This window comes from Sapajus apella, unplaced genomic scaffold (assembly GCF_009761245.1).
Source record: "Sapajus apella isolate SASKATOON/1434 unplaced genomic scaffold, GSC_monkey_1.0 scaffold26, whole genome shotgun sequence".
Lineage (NCBI taxonomy): Eukaryota > Metazoa > Chordata > Mammalia > Primates > Cebidae > Sapajus > Sapajus apella.
This window is the reverse complement of record NW_022436966.1, coordinates 3,059,447-3,078,002: the sequence shown is the minus strand read 5'-3', so window position 1 is coordinate 3,078,002 and position 18,556 is coordinate 3,059,447. Positions and strand designations below refer to the sequence as shown.

Below are 18,556 nucleotides of genomic sequence, written 5' to 3'. Positions count from 1 at the left end.
CCTGCCCCATATCCTGTCAGTCAGGGCGAACCCAGTCAGCACGGTTCCTGGGCTCCATGGCGGCCCCTGCTTAAGCGAAACCCAGACAAGAAAGCAAACACTGTACAACTGAATCCAGGACAAGGCACTGATGAGCAGCACTGCTCCAAGAAGATGAAGGTGTGCAATGCGGGCCCACTCCCAGCCTTGGGGCAAGTTACTTCACCTTCTGTTCCTCACCTGTGGGCTTGCAGCTGCCAAACTCACAGAGGTGTTTTGGGAATGAATTAAAGTTTGCAAAACCATGGTATTCCACAGATGAAAGACACTGGGTTTTTTATTCATAATTTGAGCTGCACGAGAAGAATAGGTCCTTTCTATATCCTCATGTTCTCACGGAAATCAACTTTTTGATGCCCTGGGCTTCACTCTGCAATCTAGATCATGCCCAGCATCGGCTGAAGCCCTGCGATGAGCAGCGAGCCTCTGCTTTGTCTTCATTAGGTGGTGAGCCTAAGAGAACCCTGGACAGGAGGACAGGGCTAAGGCCTCTCACTCTGCAGGTAGATGTGCACTCCTTACTGGGCATGAACAAGTCCCAGGCCCAGCGCTAAGGTCTTGCATGTGTTCTCTTACTTAGTCCTCATAACGACTCATGACATAGGTGTCTCCCAGCCTTTTGGTCCAGCTGGTAGAAATGCCCAATCATATAGACGAAGAAACTGAGGCTTAGAGAGGTCGAGAAATTTTCCCAAGCTTCTGCAGCCACATTCAAACTCCAGTGTGTCCAACCCCCATGCACAAGACAGTGTCTAATTACCAGACCACACCACAGTCCTTCTGACCGTAGCCGATTGTGACACAGGTGTGTATTCAGCAGTTACAAACCCCAAGTGAGTCCAAACAACAGACCCTGCAGGCCCAGCAGCTGAGCCTTGATCCCTCTCTTCCTGAGAGCCACCCATTGCCTTTTGGGTATTCTCCCACTGCCTCCAATCTCCCTGCCATGAGCATGGTCTACTGAGGGGCAAAGGTATGAGAATCCAGGCTCACCAGCTGCCCACGCCTCCGGCCATACGACTGTACTAAGAAAGCCGGGCTGTGTTAGGACCTTCCAGAAACACGTGGCCTTGCAGGCTCCAGGGGTCATCTGAAACAAAGGAAGGATGGGGGGAGCACGGCCACAGGGACCGTGGCCACATGCAGTGAGTCAGGGAGACACGCAGTGTACAGGCCTGGTGGCCCATAGCCACAGGCTCCTCCTGAGTTTCAAAGCTGGCGCTTGCCTGCCGCAGGCCCTCAGGACAGGGAGGCTGGAATCCCCTCTAGGCCACTCCTGCTGGCATCCCATTTCTGTTTAAATAGCTCCAAAAAGGGGAATCCCAAGACTGTGGACTTCAAAAAGAAAAAAGAAAAGAAGGGAGTGGTATCAGGGGGAAAACCACATGCAACGGAAGAAAACCCTCGTGAAAGGCTGATCCTGTGCTCCTCAAAATACAGTGGGACCTGGCCTGCCCCGAAGGAAGCAAGATAAAAGGGAGGCTCACTGATTTAGCTCATGAATTCCCAGAAGTGGAGCCATCCCGAAACCTATGTGCTGACTGCCAATGGGATATGCTCTTGAGAAAGGCTGGATACCCCTCTCCCCTGGGCTCCAGAGCAGGACGCCCCCACTCCAGCCCTCACTTGGGCACCTCGCTCAGGCACAAGACTAGCAATTCTGCACAGATACCCAGGCTGTGCCTTCAGTGACGGACATCCTTCATCTTCAACCACCCATTGGCCTGGTGACCACCTCTCCTGTGGTCACTCAGCTATGGTGCCTGGAGCTGGGAGGAGCATCCTCTGGCCCCTGGCCACCCCAGCAGAGTGAACCATGTCCCGCTCTGGCCTCCACTGGGGCTGGTATTTGCTTTCAGGTCCCTACCTACTCCACTGCGTGGATCTAGAATATCGAGCTCTACCTTTCACCTGCATGAATGGGTGGAGGGTGAGTTTGTTTTCGGGGGATGTGGTAGGATGAAGAGCTGCAGCAGGTCCTTTGGCTGAAGGCTGCTCTGGGTTCAGAAGAGGTGGTGAGGAAAGGCCTTTGGATGAAGAACACACTCAGGGCAGGAGGATAGGCGTTGTGCTAGAGGGCAGGGCAGAAGGAAATGTGGCATTCAGAGGGCAGCAGGTGTTCCCCTTCCTCCCCTACCATTCTTAGAGCTGGCGGGTCCTGGGGAACAGGAAGTAGAGCATGGTACGTAGAGGGTGGGAATCCCGCTGCTCAGGGAGAGGTCTGCAGAGGCTCCCATGTGGGCACAAACATATAAAGAAATGGGCCACAAAGAACCCAGGGCCAGTGGGTATAAGTTCATGGCATCTTCCCTTATGAATTTTATATCCCAACATTTAAATTTTGTTTGCAAGCATGGCAGGATTTTAACTGCATAGCAAAAATTACCACATTGTATGATTTCATCAATACTTTTAAATCCAAGAGGTTGACAGCCAGGTGAGGATGCTGGCTTCAGGGCAAGAACTGATTAAGAAGAAAAAAAGGGAAGGCCCTACAAACAAGGCTGGTAGGATGTGTGTACCACAGCCTACCCTTGAGACTATCCACAAACTGATTAGGATATTAAGGCCAAAAGAGCCATGTGGCATCTCCACTGGACAGCAGCAAGTTCCAACTTGATAAATCTCAGGAAATACTTCATGACTATGACATCACAGGAAATGATCCAGCATTACCTAAAAGCTCACAGGAATTTCCCATATCCATCTAAACATATCTAACAATAGCAAAAAATCAAATATTCAGAATGAACCTTCGGGATCAGGGAGGCAAGAGAAATGGGCACACAGGTGCCTGCACCACAACCCCCTACCACTTTTTAGCCTGTCATGCCACAGCAGAAAGGGGCTTTGCCATCAAGCCTGGGTACAAATCCTGGCCCTGCCACTCCTTCACTGTGAGACCTTGGCTCTAGTATGTATCCTTGCTGAGCCTTGGTGTGCTCATCCATAAAATAAGGATAACAGCTCTTCATGGGACTTGCAAGGATTAAATGAAACAAAATGTATAGAGTACGTGAGTCTCATAAGTCACTGTGAGCACCCACTGAACAGCAGTTGATGGCGCTTCATCTCAGTCCTGTTTCATCATAACTTCCAGGAAGTTCAGGATGATGAGGAGGTCATGATTCTCCTCCTTTTGGAAGGCACTAAGAGGACTTCAACAAAGGGTTTTATTTGAGGCCCTGGGGTCGCTCGGCTGCAGGTTACTGGTGTTCCAAGGACTGATCTTGAAATAGCATGCTTTTTGAGGGTTTAAATAGCCAATGTGGCAAAACCCCATCTCTACTAAAAATACACAAATTAGCCAGGTGTGGTGGTGGACACCTGTAATCCCAGCTACTTGGGAGGCAGAGACAGGAGAATTGTTTGAACCCAGGAGGTGGAGGGAGGTTGCAGTGAGCTGAGATTGTGCCACTGCACTCCAGCCTGGGTGACAAATCGAGACTCCCATTCAAAACAACTGCAACAAAAAATGTTAAAAATGTGGTTATTTACTTATGTTAACTAATCAAATATTTATTGAGCACCTACCTACTGTGAGCAAATTAAGGAAAAAAAGAGAAATCTGCGACTTGTGACTTTCCCTTAAAATGTCCAAGTCCCATGGGACAGCAACTACCAGAGAAAAATGGACTCTTCCATACTTCAGCAAAGGCAGACAAGAGTGGGCTGCTGAAGTCATCACTATGGCCCACTAAGGCACTGGACTGACCCTACAATCCCATAGATGCTTCCCTTGCTTCCATGACCACACACTATCTCCAACCTCCACCACTCTCCCCAAGCCTGTACCCCAAATCATGTGTTCAAAATGAAACTCATGTCTTCCACCTCTTCCTTGGTTCTGGGCGGGACTGATAACCAGGCAGTCATTGTCAGCCCCTCCCTCTCCTTCACCCAGTATCCAAGCCAAGCCCTCCTACACAGCCAGCCTCCACACAGTCCATCCTATCCATCCCCCTGCATCCCTGCTGCCACTGCCCCAATTCCAGCCCCATCATCTCTCCTTGCACTATCACAATAGTTGTTAGACTGGCTTTCTTGCCAACAGCTTAAAAAAAAAATCTTTGCTCCTACTGTGAGACTAACCTTGCTGAATGAAATCACTCCTTTTCTCTAAGCTCTCCATGGGCTCCTTACCACTCACAGAACCCAGCACAGAGACAGAACCCAGCCCCAAGTCCTGAGCGGAGATTTAGCATGTATAAGCTGGTCCAAGACCCCATTTCCACTGAAACTCCACCCATGCCCTCCTGTCAGGTCCTCTGACCCCAGCTGCCCAGTATTGCCCCTTTTCCCTGCACAAAAGCTGGCACTCCCAGCTTAGTGCTTTGGGCTCATGCTACTAGGATCCTGACCCAACTTCTTACGGCTGCTGACTTTAGCTGCCTGAGCCTCAGTTTCCTTCACTGTAAAAGCAGATAAAGAGATCCAACTCCTGCACAGGGTTGTTTAGAGATTAAAAAAGGGACCCATAAGAAAAATGTGGTCTCTTGAGTGACACACAATAAACATGCAACAAATGGTAGGTGCTACTGTTGATAGTTTTCATTCATATCATGCTGCTCTCTCAAGTCGGCATATCCCATCCCCTATCCATGGGAATCAAATTGGCCTCTCAAAGCCTTGCTCAAATGTCAGAAATAATCATTTCTTCCTCAGAGGAATCTTGACTTTATTCTGCCTTGCAGTTCATAAGGTTTTACAGTTTATCTATCTCTCCTCTCTAGTGTGGTCAGGAGCGGTGGCTAATTCATCTCTATCTTCACACCTGGCCTAATGCACCTATATAGGATTTTAATACATGTATGTGAACTGAATTTCTCTAAAGGTCACCAGCTTGAAAACAGAGTTAAAGTCTTATCAAAGACTTGGATGAGGAGCTGGGTAGTGAGTATTGAGGGTATACAGATGGGGATGGGGAATGGGAAAACCTGTGGATCCTCAGGAATTCCTTTCTTACTTCTATTCTAGATCCCTGTACCACAGCTCTGGGTCTTGATTCTCACTCTAATTTCAGCGGAGATGGGGAGCACTTAATTTTTACTTCCAACTTTTATTTTTTATTTATTAATTTTGTTGAGATGGAGTCTTACTCTGTTGCCCAGGCTGGAGTGCAGTGGCATGATCTCGGCTCACTGCAACCTCCACATCCTGGGTTCAAATGATTCTCCTACCTCAGCCTCCTGAGTAGTTGGAATACAGGTGCATGCCACCACACCTGGCTAATTTTTTATATTTTTGGTAGAGATGGGGTTTCACCACGTTGGCCAGGCTGGTCTTGAGCTCTTGACCTCAAGTGATATGCCCTCCTTGGCCTCCCAAACTGCTGGGATTACAGCCAACTTTTAAGTTCAGGGGTACATGTGTAGGATGTGCAAGTTTGTTACATAGGTAGACGTGTGCCGTGGTGGTTTGCTACACAGAGCACTTGAATCTTGACATTCATGCATTCAAGTGCTCACTGAACCCCTGCTGCACCATTAGCAGGACATTGTTCTAGGTGCTAGGCACAGAGCAATGAACGAAAAGTCCCTTCCTATGAGAAAGAATCCTTCCAATTCTGAAAAACCATTGAATTCATTATATAGCTGTGCCATTCTTCAGTTGGGTGGTAAGTTAAATCTGTGTTTTTCTATCTAAGTGATGATGTTAAATAGTTCCACTAGAATATAGAAAAATTGTTGAGGAATGAAGGAGCTGTCATCCTTATCCAAAGCCTGGAGTTAAGTCTGCTGAAGTGGCCTGTTAAGTTGATCCTGAGTTGTTAGGTCACCTGATGAGATGAACCCTGCAATGTTTCATTTTCCCACTCTTAATTCATTTTGTTGGCTTTTCTTGAAACTTTTATGAGAACACAAAGACTTCCATCCAGTGAACCTAAAGAGGCCTGGCCATATCCCAAGGAGGCTAAGATAGAGGGAACGAATGCTCATTGTGAATGTTCATTGTGAATGCTGTGTGTCCTGCGGCTCGTCAAGCAAAGGCAGGACTTGCCACAAGGGGTTTACAATCCAGATGATTGAAGCAAACACACTCAGTGGTGTTCCTGTATCTCTGATGCTCCCTATTCCAGCTCTTTCTTCCACCCTAATGTGTCTACCTGGTCCGGGTCTCCTACGTACACTAACTCCTTCTCTTCTGAGTAGAAAAGTCTCCTCACTGCCTGATGTCATTTCTACCTGGCCTTCCAGGTCCAGCTCAATCCCCAAGTCCTCCACGATGTCCCCTGACCACTCTGGCAAGCAGGACTCTCTACCTGCATCTCCTAACACCCACCAGCACTGGGCTGGGTGTAAGATCGGGTCACTCATATGGACCAGTATCTCCTGTTCCTCCTTCTTTCAGGCCAGACCTCATTTCCCACCATTACTACCTTAGGAGAGCTGGTCACTATCTTTCCCTACTTCAAGAGACAAATGGGAATATTGGCAAGATGCTTTGAACTCTTTAGAATCCATGCCCTAACAAGTGCCCAGAACTGATACCACAGAAGTAACATAGTTGTTATATAACCTTTTGCAGCTATGTTACTAGAGATGAAATGCTTTTCCTGACATCTGGAAAAGCATGCAGAAAAATAAACAACTCAATAAAGAAGGCACAGAGGCCCTTGCAGGGGGAGCCAGGTGCTTCCCGTTGAGACACTTTTGTTTCTAAGGCCCGGCCATTATGATGCAACACCCACATTGCCATACAGACATCTTCCTCTATTCTCCCCAACATTTTACCCACTTCAGAGCCTTAGAGACCAAGGCTGCCTACTGATCTGGTGGTCTGAGAGAACCCTTTCCCATAAAGCAAAGCAAACAGCAGACAGGTAAAACATCTTCAGCCAACAATCAATTAACCAGGATGCAGCGAGCACTTGGCTAGAGGCGAGGAAGGCCCTGTGCTCGCTCCCACCTGTGCAGATCTATGCCACACCCTTTTGTGCCAGGAGGAAGCAACTGTCTCTTCTACAGAGTTAAAGCCTTATCAAAGACCTAGAGCAGGGGCTGGGTACTGAGTCAACCTTCCTCTTCCCCAGGCCTGCTAGCACACTGGGTGGCTGAGGGTCCCCATCCAAATTCCTGGAATTGCAAGGCAGCAGGGCGAGTATCACAGAGCCGTCTCGGGCTGGCTGGAGTTCCCCAGCTGCTGAATCACCAACAGGCTCTACCAGGGCTGAGTTCTGAAGTTGCAGAGAAGCCGTGCCAAGCGGAGGCACACTGAAAACCTGTTCTAGGTGACTGGCACCGTGACTTGAGGCCTTGAGGTGTCCCTGGCAAGGGTGACACTTGATTTTCCTAGAGTTCGGGAGGGAGGAACAAGGGGTTGAGGGCGGTGGGCTAGGGATAAGGCTGGGGATAATGTGGTAGCTATATCCACAGGCCCGTGGGCCCTCTGGACTGTGGACCAGCTGAGCAGAGGGCACCTGGCTGCCAAAAAGTACAGGAACCAAACACCACCTCTGGAAGGAGCCATGGGGATGTTACAAGTCCCTCCTTATCTGTGAAGGCCCACTGGCCCATCTCAGCTTCCCTGGCCTGTGATGTCTTAGAATTGCCATCCTCTGGGCCCAGGTGAGCAGTGGTTCTGCTGGTGTAGACCTCGGGCCAGCAAAGTTAGACTCTTGGTGACTGAAATCAAACCAAGCCCATCCTCTCTGCTCAGTGAAGGCCATGTGTGGGCATCATTCACATGAGTGGCTTGGAAGTAGGGTATGAGCAGGGAGGAGTTAAAAATAAGCAATCCTTGAACTCTGTCCCATTTCCTCCATGTGAATAGTGTGGTGATGACAAACTCATCCCTGCCCTCTGCTGCACGACACCCTGGACACCCCGGAACCACCCTGCAGAAAGCACTGTGAGGCTTTGGGTTTGGGCCAGCATAAATATCAGTGTGACTTGGCAGAATCTCAGATCCATGCAGCATCAGCCTGGAAGCAGGGGATGGAGGACAGGAACAACGCTGTCCCATCGCTAATCCGCACCGTCCACCTTGGAGGCTGGACACAGGACACACCTTAGGGATGCTCATTTGACTTGATAAGGGCAGCTAATTAAGAAGCAAGTTCCGTCCAGGAAACAAATCCCCAGAACTACAGATTTTCAAGAGTTAAGGGGTAAATACACTTACTTCTTGTAGCTCCACATTTCTCAACCCACATCACACTGCAAACTGGCAGAATCTCTAAGTTCTTCTCCTTGGGCCCCAGAAGCAAGGGGCAGGAGGAGGGAGAAGAGGCAAGTAGGGGAGAAAGGCCTGGGCAACACGTGCAGGCTCCAGTTGCTGAAGAGCAGGAGTGGAGGCGGTGGTGCTCAGATTCACTCGCTTTCACTGGGAGACCTTGACCACACCACCCACTAGCCCAGGGGTCTTACTGCTGATAGCAGATGCCCCTTAGGGAGCATCTGAGAACCTGTGAAGGGAGGTGCTTTCTCACTGTCACAAGGACTAAGGGGTGCTTCTGGTACTTACTGTGGAGCCAGGGATGCTAAGTTTCTGATTTCTGTAATGCACAGAACCTTGTTGTGCTTAAGATATTGATAGTGCACTCTGTTGGGAAATTCTGGACCCCAACAAAGAAAGTCCCTTTAACTTACAGGTTACTTAGTTTCCAACTGTATATCGGTAGATGTACCCAAAACTCGGGAAATGGAACAAGCTGGTAGTTACACGAGCAGACAGGGCCACTCAACAGAGCCTTGCAAATGGTCACAGTGAAACCACGATGATCCAACCTTCCCCCCATTTACCTGGAATGCTCTCTTCCCTGTCTGCTCTTCCCTCTATTCTCCAGGTCATCGGCCTGTGCCTGTCTTGTCTCCTTGTATTAACCCAAAGCATTCAGGTTATACATCATGAAACCTATTTATAAAGTAACGAGACTGACAAGTCATAAAACCTACTCCAGGTATTTTATAGTCGTGGGGTTCCAATGAGACTCAGGAGCCCCAAGAGGGAAGAAACACATGGGGGTGATGCATTTGACTTTTTCTTGGTCCACTGCCAGATTTTAGGGCCCCTAATGTATCTCCCTCAGGTCAATACATGTTCTTACGGTAATGTGTAGCAGCGCTGTTCAGTTAATGCCCCAAATGCACTTAGTTGTATGGGCAGAATCTCATTTACTGACTTGAGACAAACTAGTAAGGAACAAGGCATGCCATCCCCAGGGCTATGGGGCAGAGACATCACGTACCTTTTAGCAGCGTCAATTTAAAGCATTTTAAAGGAAAACAAAAATCCCGGAGAAAATGCAATAGCTCTTCTATGGGAAAATGGGAGTGCTATCTCCCCTCCCAACCCTGCTCTAGCCCATTTTCCCCTTTAACTTTTGTTGGGGAAGGGGCAGTGATGAGAAGCAAAAGGGAGGGAGAGGGAAAAGAGGAAGTTTTCTGCTAGGATGGTTTGGTTCTAGTAAAAATAGAGAAGAGCAGAAGACCACAGAAAGAAGAATGAAGGTGGCAGCATTTCATGTTTAAGTCCCATGTAAGAGTGCAAGTGAGAAAAGGGTTTCAGGTTATTAATAGTCAGTGCATTTCTGAAGTATTTCCTGGAAAAATTAGACTTGTCTAAATGAAAGTGGTTCAGAGTCAAAACCAGTGATGAAGTGGTCCAGACACTTTAGAAGACAGTTTTGCAGTTTCTTAAAACCAAACATACCCTTATACAATCCAGCAATAGTGCTCCTTGGTATTGACCCAAATTCGTGGAAAACTTATCTTCAAAGAAAAATCTGCACACAGATGTTTATAGTAGCTTTAGTCATAACTGTGAAAACTTGGAAGCAACCAAAATGTCCTTCGGTAGGTGAATGGTTAAACAAATTGTGGTATATTCATACAATGGTATATCATACAGCAATGAAAATAAACGAGCCATCAAGCCACTGGAAGACATGGAGAAAGATTAAATGCATATTATTAAGTGAAAGAAGACAGTCTGAAAAGGCTGTATATTGTATGGTTCTAACTATATGACAGTCTGAAAAAGGCAAAACTGTAGAGATAGTGAAAAGCTCAGTAGTTGCCAGGGGTTTGGGAGAGGGGAGAAAGGGAGGAACAGGTGTAAGCACAGGCAATTTTTAGGGCAGTGAAACAACTCTGTACAATCCTATAATGGTGGATATGTGTCATTATAAATCTGTCCAAACACATAGAATGTACAATTACAAGAGTGAACCCTAATGTAAGTGAGGGACTTTAGTTTATATCTAACTTTAGTTAAATAATATTAACCTTAGTTAATAATGTACCAAAATTGACTTATCAGTTGTAACAAACATATCACACCAATGCAAGAAGTTAACAGGTGAAACGGGCAGCGGGGTAAAGCTCTCTGAGCCTCCTGCTCAATTTTTCTATAAACCTAAAGCCACTCAAAAAATATTCTGTTACCAGCTGATGACAGTTACAGCTCTGTGAAGCTGGATTACTTCACTCTGGACTCGGGATTGTTTAGTCACACTGTTTCCCTAGGTTCAAGTACACACCTCCTTCTCCTAAGGAGGTCATGGCAGGAGCAGCTTGAGTTGGACATTTCTGGAAATGCAGAGAAGACACTGCTCAGTCGTGGACCAGCCGCCTTCTACAGAGCACCGTGGCTCTCAGCTTCATCTGCTGCCCTGTTGGCTTGGCTGATTGCAAAGAAAGACAAAGCTCACTTCCAGCCTTTGCCATCACTAGGAATTCTACCCTGCTGAAAACAGAGAGGGCAGGAGCACGCTTAAGTCTCACCTATGGTGAAAAGTGTTGGACATCTAACTTTAGTAACATCAGTAACATAACTTTAATCAACTAGTCTTAACTTTAGTTAATAATGTATCAATATTTAGATACATTAATATTGTAACAAAGATACTATAATTGTATGTAACTAACATACAACAATTGCTCATTTGTTGTAACAAACATACTACATCAATGCCACATGTTAATAACAGGGGCAGAGTAGCATGTATTCACAGAGGCTCCAAGGGAGAAGCAATGACCAGCTTCGGTCAGTAGCTGATCTCAACAGGCTGTTCCGCCCTGTACCCCAAGCCTCACTCCCGCACTGGGAGCATGTCAGATGAGAGGAGGCTGAGGAAAACCATCATCCCTGTGGAGATAAGCATGGAAAAGGCAGGGGTGGGGGCAGTGGGGAGGGAAGGGTAGAATGATGTGGGAGGGGGTCTTCCAGAGCAGTCATCTAGCAGAGAGATTGACAGGCACACAGTCAGGAATCTGAGCAGCCTTTGAAATAAACAAGAAAAGCTAGTATCCTGGTTTCAGAGCAACTAGCCTTGCTTGTGTAGTTTCACACAAAAAGGTGATGTGTCTTAGGTGCACTGGCTCTCAGCTGGGGAATAAATTATCCATACAATTTAAAAAAATCTATTGTTAGTGAGTTCTGTGACCAAGAGGGCAGAACCCAAGAGTTACTACACAGACACTGGAGCATTTTTCATCACGGATGGGTGTGTGGGTGTGTGTGTGTGTGTGTGGATAGTCACCATGGATGTCTTTTCTGAATGGGTGACAGCTGACAGAGGCCTGACGGGTGGTTTAATCAACTTCTTGATCCTCCAGCTATGTAAGGGCTCCCAAGCGGGTGTCAGACACAGTTTTTATCACAAAATGAAGCTACAGCTACAGAGACCCCTTCCAGCCCCCTCTTCCTGCTCCTTCCTACACTTCAGGAGAGAAAGGAGCAAGAGAGCACTGGGTGGAGGAGGCGGCTTTTAATTGTCCAGTGTCCACCTCTGGTGAAAATGTGAAGCAAGCAGCTCGCTGCCATCCCTGGCTTTATCTTTGTTCCCAGCACTGTCACAACCTGACACCTTACAGTATGTATGTCTGTTTATTTTCTGTCTCCTTGGGACGAAGTGGGGTGGGTGAGGGGGAGGGGAATGTTTTTGGTTCACCGTATTCTCATTGCCCAGAACAGTGCCTGACACACAGACAAGCTCTCAACAAATCCTTGCTGAATGAATTGTTTCTTTTCAAGCCAGACCTGCCAGGCAGTTCCACAGAGTCATCCAGGGAGAGCATGAACTACAGGAGACAACACTTGGACTCCTATCTGAAAAGCAGCACTTTATAACGACCTTGTGGAATCTAGGTAACTTCCATGTGGAATAAGGAGACACCATTTGAACCTTTCTGTGATGACAGTTCTCCAACAAATAACACAGACACTGAAGCATTTTTCATCACGGGTGTGCGTCGATCAATAAATAGTCATCACGGATGTCTTTTCTGCACAGGTGATATCTGACAGAGGCCTGAATGAAATGAGGGAGCCAGACTTGGAAATATCTGGAGGAAGAGCATGTGCAAAGGTCCTGAGGAGTGAACCCTACCAGTCCCAGAAAAGAACAAGCGGCTGCTGGGGCTTGGGGAGGGCACACTGGGAAATGAGGCTGGAGAGATGCTGGGAAATGGGGCAGACACCTCCGAGGGGGGCGCTAGGGGCCTGGACTTTATTCCAAGCTGGGCAGCCCCTGGAAGACTTTGAGCAGAGGAGCAACAACATCTGATGCATGTGTCAGAAGAGACACTCAGGGTCCTGGGGAGAGAAGAGGCCTTAAGGAGGCACGAGTGGGAACTGGAAGAATGGGGTGAGATTGCTGCAAAAGTTCAGGCGAAGGTCACACTGGGGTGGCCGCTGGGACATGAGAGTTGTCAGATGTAGAACATAACAGAAACAGAGCCACCAGAACTTCCTGAGGGACTGAACATGGCGGTACACTTCGGCCTCGTTCTTGCCTCTGCCTCTACCTGCACTATCCCCTGCCTTCTCCTTCTCCGTCCTAGGCCACGTTCAATCTCCAAAATCAGTTCAAGTATCAATGTCTTTAAGAACATTTCCTGACCACCTCGGATAGGGACTGTGTCTCCCTCAAAAAAATTTAAAAAGCAAATACATGAACACGTAGGAACACAATCTTAGAGACACCCATTAGCAGGCTCAGCTCCTGTGAGAGTCAGATCTACATGAGTAAATCTTATCTTGGTCCGGATAGTTTAACACTTCTCTAAAGCCCTTTCAGGTTCCCTTCCACCATCCCTGAAGTATTAATACTTCAGGGTGCTGCCACCTGAAATGAAGCCTTCGTCCTTGGTAATTCACAGACAAATCCTTGAGATCTCCATCTAAGGCAGGGGTGTCCAAATTTTGGCTTCCCTGGGCCACATTGGAAGAAAAATAATTGTCTTTGGTGACACATAAAATACACTAACAATAGCTGGTGAGATTTTTTAAAAATCACACAAAAAACTCAGTGTTTTAAGAAAATTTACAAATTTGTGTTGGGCCAAATTCAAAGCTCTCCTGGGCCACAGGCGACCCATGGGCCATAGGTTAGACAAGCTTGGTCTCAGGTAACCCCAGGTTTACTTATGAGACACGCATTAAACACCCAGGAGAAATTAACCTCCAGATGATAACAGCTATGCCCAAGGCTTTCTGGAAGCTCACATAGTATCTTGTCTGGCTCAGCACAGACCTCAGCAATACCACCTGCAGGCAGGCCTAACAGCAACGCAAGCTCAGGGGTGAAAGGCCCACGAGGAGCAAAGCAAACAGGCTTGCTGCTGACCAGGTACCAGAGCATGTGCAACCTACAAATGCCCAGCCCAAGACTGTGCTCTGCTCTAGGTTTCTATGTCCTCAATATACCACCTCTGCAGCAATCCCTGAGGCCCCAGATCCTCACTTTCCTTCATATCTCCCCACAGGGCCTATGGGAAAGATTTTAACAGAGATAGTCACCCCTACTGAAGCGGGCGTCATGATGCTGAGATGGCTGCTCGGGCAGGAGCACTGAGACATGCCCTGTATCCTCCAAGGAAAGGAGTCCTCCCCTCTAAGAAAAGGTGGAAGGCAGTGTTCCTTCTGACTAGGAGCCAGACAGAACACTCCTGTGATAGCTTAATAAGGGCCCAAGGTTGACAGACCTGAACATCCACACAGAGTGTGATCATTCACATTAGCTGCGATTTTCTGCCTCTTACTTTGAGAGGAGGCAAATACCCCAGTGTGTCCTGAAGGATGACAGACATACCAGTCAGTCCACACCCTCATGGGCTCCTTGCCTTGCTGGGATGCCAGTCCTGTCTAACAGAACTCAGTAGTGCTTCTCCATGGCTATGGTATTAGATTTATGAAACACCTTTTAAAGCACCAAGTACTATATTAAAAAAAAATTAAAAGGCATGAGATATAAGCAACATAAGTGGTTATATCTTCAACTAATTCTTAGAAACACCTATTTTCCATATTCTCATGGCAAAGAGTCTACCATCTCAAGCAAGAATGCACATACACTGTGCGTGTATTACCACCTCCATTCAGAACCCACAGCAGACATTACTAATTGATCACAGCACTACTTCCTGCTGAACTCAGATGCAACTTCCAAGTTCTTCTAAACAGCCACCTCCAAGTGATCCCAGTTGTCACAGAAGATGGAATATTTCCCTTTTATGCTCAAACAATAGCTGTTGCTATGTCAAGGATGTAGGGGGAAGGAAGAAAAGAGGAAGTGAAGAGAGACTCAAGGGTAAATTATTTGTCATCAATGAAAACATATTGTTCAACCCTTGGATATCACTGCAGAAGTTGAACACAAGGGCAAGAGGAAAGGTGAAATAAAAGGTCCATGAAGTAGGAAATGAAACCTCTACATGAAACACACCCATAACCTCACATACACACACAAAATTATTGCAATGGAACAAGAGGTCCTCCAGAGACACCCGTTGGTATTGACTACAAAATGACAGTGGATTCTTCCCCTCCAGTATAAGGGAGACAGTACACAAAAATATCAACAGCTATTCATACCGATCTATCTACCTCCTTAAAGCAAATGGTTTTTATATAAACAAAGCTCCAGATTTTCAGAAAAGTTCTGCCTCTGAAACCTCTGAAAATAGCTCATCTGGTGACAAACAGCCCAGGTGAAAACAATGGAACCGTTTATGGAAGAAGCTAAAATAGAGAAAACCCAAACCAGCACATAGCTAGAGAGCTTAGAATGATCCAGATTTCATTTGTGCTTTCTAATTATCTTGCTGGGAACCTAAACATGAGTTTTCCCAAAGTTAATGATGTTATCTTCAAGGCCAAGCAGGGAGGCCATTCATCCACTTTTGCTCTGCCCCGCTTGGAGTCAGATAACATCACAGCCCTCAGAGGGCAGGCATGCTTGGCTGTGTCTGCAGCCTCTGGGGCCTCGGCAACCTCAGGGAAGAGGAGCATGCACACAAGGATAGGGATTCCCTTTCCAACCCCATCCTCTTCCTTATTTACAAGCACAGCTGGTGCCTGCCTTGTTTAAAGTATATTCAAGGGAAGATGCATATCATATCTTATTTGCTGGGATAAAAACATACCCTACCCTCCCACGTCTGTGATTCATTTCTCAAGGCTGGGAACTCAGATAAACTGTCCATCCCCTCTCAGCCTGTCCCCATCCTTGGCCTGTGAACAGTCACCGCTAGAGCAGAACCCTCTCCCTGCTTCAGGCGGTTCTTCCCACAGAGAAGCCAAAATCAGCCAAAAAGTGCTGTTCCCTGGTTGCAGGTGAAGCACATCTCTGAATAATTAAGCAAGTTTCTTTTCTTTTCTTTTTTTTTTTTTTGAAACAGAGCCTCACTCTGTTGCCCAGGCTGGAGTGCAGTGGCACAATCACAGCTCACTGCAGCCTCGACCTCCCTGGGCTCAGGTGATTCTCTCACCTCAGCTTCCCGAGTAGCTGGGGCGACAGATGCACACAACCACGCCCAGCTAATTTTTGTATTTTTTTTTTTAAAGACAGGGTTTCACCATATTGCCTGGTCTCGAACTCCTGGGCTCAAGGGATCCACCCACCTAAGCCTTGCAAAGTGCTGGGATTATAGGTGTGAGCCACCACACTCAGCAGTTTATTTTCTTTACTGCTAGAAAACTGTTTTTCCCTTGTTATCACTCACCAGCTCTGTGGAATTTGGGCTCCTTGTGTCCTGAGGTACCAGCTGAAAAGATGAAGAAATTTTGACCCAAAGGGACTGCTCTGTTCTAAAAGGTTAAACCTTTCCCCCTCAGTCGCCCCCAACACCTGCTGAATGTTACAACTGAAGCACATCAATCAAATGAGGAAGAAAAATTTTAGGTCATGGGTCACAAAGATTAGCTGACCCAGATGAAGATCAAGGAAGCCTATAGTGCAATGTGGACAAAACCTGCAGAAAAGATAACGAGGGCCGGTGGTCTGAAAGCAGCAGAATTTTTAGAAGAAGCTGATGTCTGTGTGTTTAAATCTCAGGAGATAGTTTCTCGGCTTCTGAAAACATCAACACTTGCTTCCCCATGGACCAGCAGGATGGGCTTTTACACAGTTAATAAGTAGTCAACTTTTGTTGAAGAGGGGGTGGGCACTGCAGTAGATATAACCTGCTTCAGGTGATTCAGAGATGTGAATGATTTGGAATTACAAGCAAATTAAGGGAAATTCTCCTAAAAGAAGATCATAAGCTCCTTTAAATAAGAGAAAGATGTTTAAAACCCCCATTTTTTTTTTCCCAGAAGCTCATTCATTGCAAAGAAGTCTGTCTCACTAGCTGTTGTTTTGTGTTAGCAATACACTGTTTGCTAATGTGTACAACTCTCTTTATCTACAGGAAAAAATAAATACACCTTTAACAAACATTTGTAGAATGCATACACTGTGGCCCTGCTCTAACACCTGGGGATCCAGACCCAAACCAGATACTGAAGTGTCCGTCTATTTGGAGGTAAAAAGGCCACCCAAAAATGCTGCCAGCTGAATGGAGTTCTTACATACAAGTAAAAGAGCGAATGCTATTTTTGTTCTCATCTGCTATTCCATCAAGTCAGTGGAAATGCCTGTGCTTTTTGTAGGTACATGTCATCGCTAAAGTTGGTGGGGACAAGTCTGAAAGCAAGCCAGCTATTAGCAACTGTGCTCACGCAGGTCCTCTATCTTTAGTTAGACTGTGAAGAACTAAAAGTGTTAAAGTAAAAGTGTTAAAGACTCTGCTGCCTTCCGCCATTGTTTGGGGGAAATGTTGACTGGGAGGTGTAGAAGGGGGCGAGGAGGAGGTGAAGCCAGTACCCCAGCGGCTGCAGCTCACAAGCTCCATGACTTCCAGGTGTGTCACTCACTGGGGGACAGACTGCCTACATCAACAGATCACTCTTCAAATCCAACACCTTTTAAAAAATTTATGGTAGAAAAGCAAACAGGCCCCCATTAATGAATTTATTATTAGAGGTTCCTTGGTCATAATAAAGTATGTTAAATAGCATGCCTCATGTGGTCATCCGAACATCTGAACTGTTGACTGAAGAAAGGCAAAAACACTCTACCACACTTGTTTCTTTATGGTATTTCCTAGCACTGGGAAGGGCAGTATTTCTTTTTAAGCAGCATGACAGCCACCTATGTGGGAGTGACTCTTACCCTGGTAAATGCGTCGGAGAGTGACTGTCTGAAAGTCTGGCTGCATTTAGACCAAGACTGCTACGTGATGGTGCTCTCACACACACAAACAACTCCAGGTACCTCAGCATCCATAGCCTTCCATGGCTGACATGGAGAATCAGAATGGAAGGGGGTGGCTAGGATGACAGGCAAGGGTGCTGGGCTCAAATCCTCACTCTGCTACTTGCTGGCAGAGGGAGCTTGGGCAAGTCATCTAACAATTTTGTGCCTCAGTTCAGTTTTTAAATCTATAAAACGGAGATACCATATCTGATAAGATTGCTAGGTGGGTTAAAGGAGTTTGTACAACATGTAAGGTACTTGAAGAACTATGAGCCAGGCATCCTTATAACTGTTGGCCATTATCTTTTAGAAGAAAGCACCATTGCCCTGTCATAGCAAGAAGGTGTCCAAGGTGTCCACTGTGTACCCTGCATCATGTTATAAAAGAACTATGTCTGCTCCTGCTGCAATCTATAAGAAATTCAGGAGCTGGGGGCAAGGGCTAGGTCATGGTCTCTTTGCATTAATAACACCAGACCCAGCAGATTATCTGATATACAGTTAGATGTTTACTAAAGTGAACAATCCACAAAATAAATCACCAAAATAAATATGTAGATACATAGCATCTCCCACTCTGTGCTGATCTTAGTTTTGTCATTCACTTCATTGCCTCTATAACACAGCATTAAGTAAAGAAAGTAGCTACCTCAGGTGAATTCAGCACCAAATGCTGCGTTAGGCCTAGTTCACAAAAATCACAACTACTGTGTGATCACTTAGATATATCCTGCACGGGATGATAGCAGAGATATTCCCATGCTTCTGCTCTATGAAAAAAAAATGCCCTGCTTTTTATCTGAAGTCCAAAAAATCCAATTTAGTTGAAAAGACTGTTTTGTTTATTTTCCCCTCTGTTGCACAGTATGGGAAAGAGAAACTTCACAAGAAAGTAAGCTCATGTTACATAGTGAGTTGATGTTGTTTTCCTAAGTATAAATCCCTAACTTTCAAGTGGTTCACTGGTGCAAAGCCAGTCTGTCAGCCAAAATC

At 46.5% G+C, this 18,556-nt stretch overlaps 1 protein-coding gene across 2 annotated transcripts in view; it reads right to left on the bottom strand.

Annotated features, from left to right (window-relative positions):
- Positions 1–18,556, bottom strand: part of TGFA (transforming growth factor alpha) — a 103,849-nt gene that overhangs the window by 69,051 nt on the left and 16,242 nt on the right. The window lies entirely within an intron of this gene.